This window comes from Lathyrus oleraceus, chromosome 5, assembly GCF_024323335.1.
Source record: "Lathyrus oleraceus cultivar Zhongwan6 chromosome 5, CAAS_Psat_ZW6_1.0, whole genome shotgun sequence".
Taxonomy (NCBI): Eukaryota; Viridiplantae; Streptophyta; class Magnoliopsida; order Fabales; family Fabaceae; genus Lathyrus; species Lathyrus oleraceus.
In genome coordinates, this window is record NC_066583.1 from 210,995,141 (window position 1) to 211,007,154 (window position 12,014).

Below are 12,014 nucleotides of genomic sequence, written 5' to 3' on the forward strand. Positions count from 1 at the left end.
GAGGTGGAAGTTTGAAAATTTTTGACATATCAAAAATTTTCTAAGTGTCAAGCCATATGTCTCAATATTCCACGTTGCTTAACTTTTTCTATGAGCTTCAAATGAGAAAAGTGTCTTCATAAAAGTTGTATCTCTCTCAAATAACTTTAAAATGGTCACCAATTTCATGTCATTTGGATTTGAAATGATAGAGTTATACATTTTTGAAGTTTGGAAAAATCACTTAATCAATGGTATAGGTCAAAAGTGACCTATAATGTAGCCTCATATTACATGCTCAAAAAAGTTGAATTAGCTCCCATACCAAACATCAAAGTTGAAGTAGACACATTGAATTTGATTTTTCAACTTGGAAATATTCCATATCATAAAAATTGAGCAAGTTATGACCTTGGTAAGTTGACTTTCAAATTAGGGTTTAGACAAAATGACCTATAATGTTTCAACATAGAAGATGATTTTCCAAGCAAAACTAGCTTTAGGTATCAACATTAAAGTTGTTTGTAATGTCATTTAGAGTAAGTTGTCTCTTGGAATAATTTTCTTATGGTGAAAATTGTAGGAGATAGGGTCTAGGGAGACCCAGTTTTGATCAGATGAATCCATCTGGCCAACCACCATCAACCAACTTGCTAATTTCCAATTCTCTTGACTTTTTAGGTTCATGGTAGATCATATATGCATAAGATGATGAATTTTGAAGTTCCCCTTGAGAAATTTGATCAATTGGTGAGATAGCTTGTTGGAGAAGTTACTCAAGATACCCATTCAAACTAGGGTTTCCAAGGCAAATCACCCTCAAACTCTTGAAGAAAACTTGATCAATATAACATGTAGAGATCATTGGGACTCATATATGATATTCATAACCATTCTTGAATCAATTCTTGGTTGTGCTCTTTGTTCATGAGGGTCTCAAACCCTAGATGTGATTTTGATGAATCAATGAGATCATGCCCTTCCTACAAAAGAGTTAGGCAAATGCAAAGACATACTTTTGGTATTTTGGTTACTGAAATGATAAAAGAAAAGTATGATATAATCACAAAGTGCTTGGTGATCTCTCCCAAAACAAACCCAATGAAGGAGGGGTAAGGAGGATGCCAAGGTATGATCCCAATGCTAATGCTTATGATGAAATTGCATGAGGGATCTTAGGGTCAAAATTGGGGTCTTACAGCTGCCCATATTTAAGGACATTCTAATTGAGGAGGCGAAGGTTAAAATCTTCATGTCGACTCAGTAGAATGGGCTTAAATAACAACATATAGAAACAAATTTTGGTCCCTAAGAGACCTCATGATGCATACGATATGAATGTAAAAGTTAATGCTTTGCGGGGAAATATTGCCACAAAGGAAAAAGAAATCAGAGGGACAGAAAGTCTGCAGGAGTATAGTGCATTCCGTAAGGAAAACTCACTAGGGAGACAAAGACTCTGAGGGGATAAAAAGAGTTATGCGTAGGCTAGGCTACGACTTAAAACTAACTGGGGGACTCGAGGGATTCCATACAAACATGGAAAAGACTCAGTCGGGGAACTAAAAACATCTGCAGGGGATACGAATAAGTCAGGATAAAACTGAGGTACTCGAATCATGCAAGGGAACAACGATTTCACTAAGGAAATGCGCATTCGACTCAACTGGGGAGAAATAAAATTTCAACACAGGAGGAGCAGAAATCTATTATCTACTACCTGTTACTGGGTAAGGAGATAATAAAATCTGACAGAGAGAACATCCATCATTGGTTAAGATGAACATATCAACGATGACTCGCTGAGAAAAGCCATGAGGGAGTATTCATTACCGGTTACTAGGTAAGAATAGCCTTGTTGGGGAAAACTGCAGAAAATAGAATTTATAACAACCAGTTACTGGGCAGAAGACCAAGGGTGAGAGTATCCGTCATCGGTTAGGATGAACATATCAAGGATAAACTCGACAGGGAAGAAAATCCGTCACCGGTTAAGATGAACATATCAAGGATAGACTTACCTGGAAATGTCAATGAGGATATCTGTCATCGGTTAGGATGAACATATCAAGGATATACCAACTGAACAAAAAGGGAGGAATTACATCTATCGAAAACTGGATAGAAAACCGTCGGAGAGAAAATCCGTCACCGGTTAAGATGAACATATCAAGGATTAACTTTGCGAGGGGACAAAGTAGGGATTACAACTACCTTTTTACTGGATAGAATACCAATCAAAGAGAAAATTCGTTACCAATTAAGATGAACATATCAAGGATAGACTCTGAAAAGGGGAGAAAAAATAGGGATTACATCTATCAGTTACTGGATAGAATACCAAAGGAGAGAAGATCCGTCACTAGTTAAAGTGAACATATCAAGGATAGACTCTGCACAGGAAAAAGTAGGATTTTCGACTACTGGTTATTGGGTAGAAAACCAACAAGGAAAAGAAAACCCGTCATCGGCAAAGATGAACATATCAAGGATTAACTCTCTGAGGAACAAAATAGGGATTACAACTACCTTTTTACTGGGTAGAATACCAAAGGTGAGGATATTCGTCACTGGTTAAAGTGAACATATCAAGGATAAACTCCTGCGGGGGAAAAAAGATATCTGTCATCGGTTAAGGTGAACATATCAAGGATATACTTCCGGGGAATAGATCCGCTAGGGATTCTAATGAGGGGTAAAAGGGGTACTTTTGCCGGGTATTGGGCAAGAAGTAACAAACTGCAAACTAAGAAGAATATTACCAGTTACTGGGTAATAGACTCTTAGGGGACCAAAAGTATCTATCTAGGTAAGAGCTAGAAAGAAAACGGTCAATCAAGACTCAACCCATTGGGGACATAACTCAAGAGGAGTAATTCTATCCAGAAAATTTGCTGGAGAGGAAACTGAAATAACAACCGTCCATGAGGAAATAAACTCAGTGGGGAAACGGAGAAAGGTTAAAGTCTTTCTGCTTAAGGGGCTGACACTCTATAATTGAAGGAGGATATACACCAGGTTTGATATGGGGATAAAGTACCGCCATAACAGAGAATGAGAATCTCAAACCAACAAGTTAATCAGATATGATGATGCAAATATGCGATTATGAAATTATATGAACGTATATGTATATGTATATGATGCTTATGCTGACAAAATGATCACGCAGGATACAAAGTTGTCGCAAAGAATTTGAACCACCGGTACAATCCTTGGTCAATCCACACAACATGGAGACAAACAGCCGGAGAACAGAGAGAATCAACATCCCAAGGGCTCAACCCTAGCTGAGGGCGGAGGAGATCTGCTAAGGACGAAACATCCAATCTGTGGGGAATTTTAGGTCAACACCATAAAAATGGGATACAACCCTACAGAGAAACAATCAACAAAAACTGCTCAGAAACCAGGAGGAAACTCTGACTGGGGAGCAAAGATACATGGAGATTGGTGGGGACACCAAAGCGATCTATTGGGGAAGCTCAAACATCTCTGATGAAGATCCACCTGCTGAGGAAATACGAACTCCGCTGGGGAAGGCCAAAACTTTGTTAGGGACAAGAACATGCTGCAAAGTATCTGAATCAACCAACTCAACTGGGGATAAAGAAAGAAGCTATACTAGGGATCAAACACTCCGCCGAGGAACTGAATCAACACTGACATCTAGGGATACCCGAAGGGTTAACTGCTTGGGGAACCTCTGATGCTTCGCACTTAAGGACTTGTTATCCATTGAAATGCTATTGATATTCTTTTTACTTGCTTTTATATTTTAAAGAAAACTTGATTTTGATTTAAAAGTTTAATTTCAAAATGATCATAATAAAATTAAAAACTATTGGCTGAAATAAATAAGAGTATAAACAATTGGATAAAAGCTCAACTTTATTTAATGGAATGGTAGTCTGTAAATGACAAGACTCCATAGATTTTACAAAGTTGAAAATGGTAATTTACATGAAAAAGGTTACATTGAATACAAATGATCCTTAATTCCTCTACCAAATCTTAATATCCACTGTGCTCTTGACCGTTGCTGGAGATGAACCGATGTCAACCCTTGTGCTCAAACAAGTCTTCAAAATCACTGAAGATCAGCGGAATGCAATTACTTGCCATAATCCCTAATTTTTGCATAACTTGTCCCAAGGTGGGGTACTCAACTTATCGGGAAATTTCTTTCTGTTTTATGTCTCTAATTTTTGCCTGGATCATCCTTTCGGGTTTTCAATCCACCAAGACGCTCATTTTTGCCTAAGCTGCCCTTTCGGGTTTTCAACTTAGCGAGTTGTTCTTTTATTTTTCTAGGCGAAGTATTTCTTGACTGCATCTACGTTCACAGGACGAGTGAACTCTTCACCATCCATAATTGTAAGAATCAATGCACCGCCTGAAAAGGCTCTGTTAACAACATATGGGCCTTCATAATTAGGAGTCCATTTTCCTCTGGAATCTGGATTGAATGATAAAATCTTCTTGAGCACAAGGTCACCTTCTCTGAACACTCGAGGTTTGACCTTCTTATCAAAAGTTTTCTTCATCCTCTACTGATATAATTGACCATGACACATGGCAGTCAATCTCTTCTCTTCAATTAAATTCAGCTGATCAAACCTGGTCTGACACCATTCAGCTTCAGTCAACTTGGCTTCCATGAGCACACACAATGAAGGAATCTCAACCTCTATAGGGAGCACTGCTTCCATACCATATACAAGAGAGAAAGGGGTTGCCCCTGTTGAAGTACGGACGGATGTACGATACCCATGCAAAGCAAATGGGAGCATCTCATGCCAATCCTTATATGTGACAACCATCTTCTGGATAATCTTCTTAATATTCTTATTCACAGCTTCAACAACCCCATTCATCTTGGGTCTATAGGGGGAAGAATTATGATGTGCAATCTTGAAGTCTTTGCAAAGGGCTTCCACCATATTGTTATTCAAGTTCGATCCATTATCAGTAATGATCTTACTTGGCACACTATAACGACATATGATCTGATTCTTGATAAACCTTACAACGACTTGCTTGGTCACATTTGCATACGATGATGCTTCAACCCATTTTGTAAAGTAGTCAATTGCCACCAAAATGAAACGATGTCCATTCGAAGCTTTGGGCTCAATCCTCCCAATCATATCAATTCCCCACATGGAGAAAGGCCATGGGGAAGAGACAACATTCAATAGTGTCAGAGGAACATGAATCTTATCAGCATAAATTTGACACTTGTGGCATTTCTTCACAAACTTGCAACAGTCAGATTCCATTGTCAGCCAATAGTAACCTGCTCGCAACATCTTCTTTGTCATTGCATGTCCATTGGAATGAGTACTAAAGGAACCTTCATGCACTTCAGTCATCAACATGTCTGCTTCGTGTCTATCCACGCATCTGAGCAAAACCATGTTGAAGTTTCTCTTGTATAGTATATCACCATTCAAGTAGAAATTACCGGCTAATCTTCTCAAAGTCTTCTTATTTTTCAAAGATGCCCCAGGCGGGTAAATCTGACTTTGGAGGAAGTGTTTGATGTCGTAGTACCACGGCTTCTCGTCTTTAATCTCTTCAACAGCAAACACATGAGCTGGCCTATCAAGACATATCACAGATAAATTGGGAACTTCATTCCAATACTTCACTATAATCATTGATGTCAACGTTGCAAGAGCATTTGCCATCCGGTTTTCATCTCGAGGGATATGATGAAACTCAACCTTTGTAAAGAAAGTTGAAATCCTCCTCGCATAATCTCTATACAGTATCAAATCGGGTTGATTTGTCTCTCATTCTCCTTTGATTTGATTCATAACCAAAGCGGAATCGTCGAAGACATCCAAATACTCGATTATGAGATTCATGGTCTCTTCAAGCCCCATAATGCAAGCTTCATATTCTACCATGTTGTTTGTACACTTGAAAGTCAATCTAGCTGTAAATGGTAAATGCCTGCTGTCGCATTGCGCGAAAAACCGGCGGGAAAACAAGAACAATAGAGCCGCCACCGTGCGTTATTTATCCCAAAAGAGGGAAAGGAAACGCTCAGAGTAAACCTGGAAAAAGCATGGTCTCGCGACCAAAGAGAATGGGATCGGGAGTCGGTTATGCGAAGGGAAGGTATTAGCACCCCTACGCATCCGTCGTACTCGACGGGATCCACGCACTAAAGGAAGGAAAATGGTTGCTAAAACACTGCTCACAAACATCTATACAGGCTGAAAGAGACACAAGAAAACAGACAAGACTGACTCGGCAGGATATCGCATCCTGGGCCTACTTAGTCTATCAAGCATAGACATCAGAGTCAAAGTAGTTCGAACTGGGGAAACGACACATGCTCGCTAGGATGTCACATCCTATGCATACGTATCTCCTTGGACGAAGGAGAATCAGAGCATTCGTAGCTCGGCTAACACGCACACAAACAAACACAGGCAAAGGCGAACGTGGAGCCTGAATGCCAATCACTGGACTTACATCAGCATCCGAACCGAACACGCACAAGAGGCAAATGTGGAGCCTGAATGCCAATCACTGGACTTACATCAGCATCCGAACCAAACGAACTCACACTGGAACCCGAATGCCACTCGATGGACTTACATCAGCTTCCAAGCACACAACAACACAAAACAAAGACACAGGCGCCCGGAGAGATCTGCTCATCTCCTGCCTACGTACCTCATCTGGTATGAGGATCAGGGCGACGTAGTTCCCCTACGGAGGGACACAAGACTAGCCTAACCAGATGACAGAGGGAAACACAACTAGGGAGACTAACTCGAGCCTAGATGTTATCATGCGAGATTGTCCCTAAGTCAAGGTTTCTAGCTAACTGGCACAGGGAGCCAGCCTATCCTATTCACAAGCAATAGCAAATCAATCACGAACAGCACACACTATATGCACACAAGTGAGGCTCAAACAAGGGGTAAGGCTGCAAAGGCAAGCCAACTGTACAGGTGAGATTTTGCTCTTAACCTTGCCATTGAGGGGCTAAGGTGAAGCAGATGAAAGGTGAGTGAAGATAAGACTTCACAGCTCTTATCCCTGGTCAGGGAGAGCTTCAGACAAAGGAGCGTGGGTTCAGAATGGAGGAACCCTTCTACGCTCAAGACTCTGACACAACTGTACCTTGTACAAGATCTTGGGTTTGTGTCCCAATGCATCAACACAGTGGTGTGAGCAGAGGGACGACTCAACAGAATAGTGGGAGATAGATTGCATATCTCTTTGATCCACCAATTGCCTTAATCAAGGTCTTTACCTGCTTGGCACAAAAGTAAACAAGCACAAACATCGCCTCTTAAGGAGGACTTCAGACAGGTGCCTGGCCAAGTAACAGACCAGGTCTTCCAGACTACATGGAGACAAGAATGTTATACCTCAGTGCAAATTGCTTATCAAGCAAAGCAAAGCAATATTAGCAACTAATGTACCTGAAATCAATCAAATATCATCAGTATACCAATCACATAACTAAACAGCAAATGATTCAACAACTAGCTATAAACAGACAAACACAATCCAATGCACCAAAGTGCAAGCAACTCAAAAGCCAAACATCCTACAAAACAAAACAAGTTAGTGTACAATGGCAAATGACATCTCAATCAAAAGTGAATCCACCTCCTTAAGGTATTTTGCCTCTTAACCTGAAAATCACATTCAAACATGAGATACAAGACCCCTAGGAAAAGCCTAGGGTCAAAAAGAAGGAAAAAAGTCAAAACAGCAAATGAAACATGATCAACATCAACATTAATCCCATACAAAGAGAATCCAATTGGTCTCATGTCTAAACCATACACCAAATTAATTTCATGCACAATTTAAGTCAAGCTAGGCAACTATGAGTCATATAAGAGCAAACAGAATGATCTCACTCAAACAAATACCTAAACAGCTCAATAAATTCCACAAAAATTCCATCCTAAACAGGACACATTCAATGAGCTACATATCAATTTTCATGCCATTTGGACAACAGGAAGTAGGTCAATGAAAATCATAAAGTCAGCAGCAATCCAAACAAGTCAACACATGGTAGCAAAATGATCATCAACTTCAATCAAATGCCAAACAGTGAAAACAATTAAGAAATTAATGGGACCAAAGCCAAACTATACCTGAACATGTTATGAATCACTCCATCAAATTTCACATTCATATGATATGGTATGAGCATTTCATGAGACATGGAAGACAAGTACTCAAGCAAAGACCAAAAAATGCTAACCAGCAATCAAAAATCCCAATTAAATGGAAAATGAATTAACAAATCATGCAAAAACTCATGGTGAAACTAGACATATACAAGACACAGCATGCAAAATTTGAGATCAATTGGAAAAGCCTAGGCATGTCAAATAAATCCATGAAATTGACCTAACCTAGTGTGACACAAATTGTCACACTCAACTTGCACACATCATAACTACCAAACTAGAGATCCAAAATTCACAAACTATACATCAAAATAACCAGCAAGGAGTCAATAATTAGCATGTGAAATTTGATTCAATTTGGATAAGGCATGATCATTTTATGAATTAAATGGAAAAACATACAAAAAATATACACATGAACAAGATCAATAGGCAAAGTCAAAAATCCTCCAAGCACAACTTGGATTACCATGCCTATAAAAAACTATATTGAATTATGAATCTAACAAAAAAAGTCCCATTAAATTTGGATGAAAAATGGATTTGATATGATTTTTGTAAGTTTTGAAATATTTATTTAAATGAATTATTGATTTATTAAAGTCTGAATGGCATCTTCGTAATTACTGCATGCTGTGACCAAAACGCATAGCTTTATTAAATTGCGTGGCAGCGCTCCATTGGCCCGGTCTTGGAGGGAAACAAGAAATTTAAACAGAAGCGCATGAAGATGGATTAAACACGCTTATTTTCCAGATTTTCAGAAGTTCATCGCCGTTCTTCATGTTCATCCGTCCAGAATTCACGCATGAGCATTTGGCAACCAAAACGTACAAATGATATATGGATGGAAAGGTCTAAGCATGTAGATTACAAATATCACTACGAAATAGTCCAGAAATTCATGTACACTGCGAATCGATCGAATGAAGTTTGTGCATCTAAACTTTAATCCAAGATATCTCTCTCAATAATTGATGAAAACGCATGATACAAGCTCTATGCTACTCTACAATGCAAGATCTACGAAACGCATATCAAGATTTCATGGATTAAAGGATTCGAATTCTTACCTTCTCGACGGTGCCGTGTGAAATCCGCGCGATTCAGCTCCGATTGGTGTGAAACAGATGGAGAATATCGATCAGGAAGACGATTGGTGATGCTTGTTTAGCTCGAGAGTGCACGAATCCATGGAACTTGCCAACTGCCATTGAAGGAGAAGCTTTGCACAGTTGGAGTTTTGGACGGTTTTTGCTTCAATTTGCTACAAACAGAACTTGATTAACACCTGCAAATGAGAACTACACCAAGAAATTGCACGAAAAATGATGAATTATTGATGAATTTGGAAAAAAAGTGTGAAAGCAATGTATGAAAAAGTGAGAGAATTGAGAGAGTTTTTTGTGATTTTCTGTTTGGATCTTGCAGAATGATTAGTGATTAGTGAAAACAGTTACAATTAACAATATATACTAATCCATTAATCCAAAATTAATCATGATTAAGCATAATGGAAAGATTAGTGTTAAGTGTATTTGTCAAGTGTGTGGCCAAAATGCCCTTCCTTAATGCAGCTCATTTTCTGTCCAAATTTGGTTCAAACAAGTCACAAATGATATTTAGAAAGTGTTACAAAAAGCCTCATTTCAAAATTCCAAATATTTCTCAAATTGGACCATTTTGCCCTTGGATTTTAATTAGTGCACTTGAAAAATGGCCTTTTTGTGTGAATGCTTTTGGCAAAATGTGATGATGGATTATGAAAGTACACATAAAATGTGATTTGCTCAAAGAAAAACCATCCAATTTGGCCACTCCATGTGAAAGTTATGGCACTTTGATTTCGGGCATTTTCTGAAAATGATTGGACCATATCTTGCTAACCACACATGGGAATTTCAAGTTCTTGGACTTTTTGGAATGGTGAGATCAAGATCTTCAACTTTCATGTTGGACAAAATTCCATTTGAAGCTTGTATGATGAAGTTATTTTGAGGAGAAAAAGTTTCCATTTTGGGCAGCTGAAATTACAGGTCACCTGCCATTTTAGGAAACTTCTTGTCTGACCTCCAAATCTTCAACCTTGGTCTTTGATATGTCAAATGAGACTTGTATGGACATGAATGAGGCCTTTCAAACCATCTCCCACCTTCAAATCCATAAAATCAGGCACAGTTGACCACAGTTGACTTTCTAGGGTTTCTGGTTGACTGAACAATGACTGATGACTTCTGAGCATCCAATCTTTGGCCAAACCACTTCAAAATGATCCTTAGACCATATGAACTTGATAAATCAACCCTAGGGCTTTGTTCCAATGAAAATAGCACTTGCTTGCTTGCTTGCTTGACCTGATCTCCTGACCAGTTTGACCTAATTCATCAGCTGAGCTTGCACTTGGGCAAATGGACAATGCAATGTTATGCAGTGGACCATGTTATGTTAATGACCTAGTATGAAATGAATGTACAAAAGGTAGGGTGCAAATTTGAGGTGCTACAGCTGCTCCTATTCAATCAACTGGGAACCCGAAGGGATGAGAGCCACGACTGTCAGACTTTCAGGGTAAACAGGGATTGAATACCAAGAACCGTAGAAATTTGCACACTGCTGGGATTTGCTTCTCTTGTTTTTGTCTTCGTTAGAGGTACAACCACATCCAGACATCGACACACGATGATTGGGATCAGAAATCTCAACTAGATGCCAGCGGACAACTAGGAAAAACTCAACGTTTACCAAGACCAACAGAGAGGTAAATCAACTCTACTGGGGATAACCAGGAAAGGATACAACCATACGTCAGCGGACGTAATGGGAAAAACTCAACGTTTACCGAAACCAACGGAGAGGTAAATCAGCTGGGACAACCAGGAAAAACTCGACGTTTACCAAGACCAACGGAGAGGTAGCCAGACATCATCGGATGAATGGGAAGACTCGACCAGACGTCATCGGACGAAAGGGAGAAGCTCGACGTTTATCGACACCAACGGAGAAGGAGAAAACTCAACCAGACGCCAACGGACGAAAGGGAGACTCGACCAGACGTCATCGGACGAAAGGGAGAAGCTCGACGTTTATCGACACCAACGGAGAAGGAGAAAACTCAACCAGACGTCATCGGACGGAATGGGAGACCACAACCGGACACCAAATAGGACGTCTACTGGGGATTCTGGTTGGGAAATCAACCAGACATTAATGAATGAATGGGAATAGGGTATACAATCAAACGCCATCGGACGAATGAGAAAAACTCGACGTTTATCGAAACCAACGGGGAGGTAAATCCACATGGGGAAGGGTACAGCTAGACGTCATAGGACGAATAGGAAAAACTCGACGTTTATCGACACCAACGGAGAGGAGGAAACTCTGAGGGGAATCATCTGGCATTACCAAATGATCTGCGGGGAATAAGCAACTAGACGTCATCGGACGCATAGGAAAAACTCGACGTTTATCGACACCAACGGAGAGGAGAAATCTTCTGGGGACGACCCTGTGGGGAAAGATATCAACTATACGCCAACGGACGCATAGGAAAAACTCGACGTTTATCGACACCAACGGAGAGGAGGAAACTTCACTAGGGAAGGGACGACGTTACGAACATCGAAAGAGGATGTTTACAGACATCAAAGGCAGACCAGACACTACGCATGACTGGGAAAGCACCGAAAGATGGTGTTTACCGACACCAAAGAAGACCAGACACTACGCATGACTGGGAAAGCACCGAAAGATGGTGTTTACCGACACCAAAGAAACAAACACACGCGGGTGCTGACAGGATACTGACATCTACATGTCCGGGCAAGGCTACACACGTGCAGGGGATCTCACTGG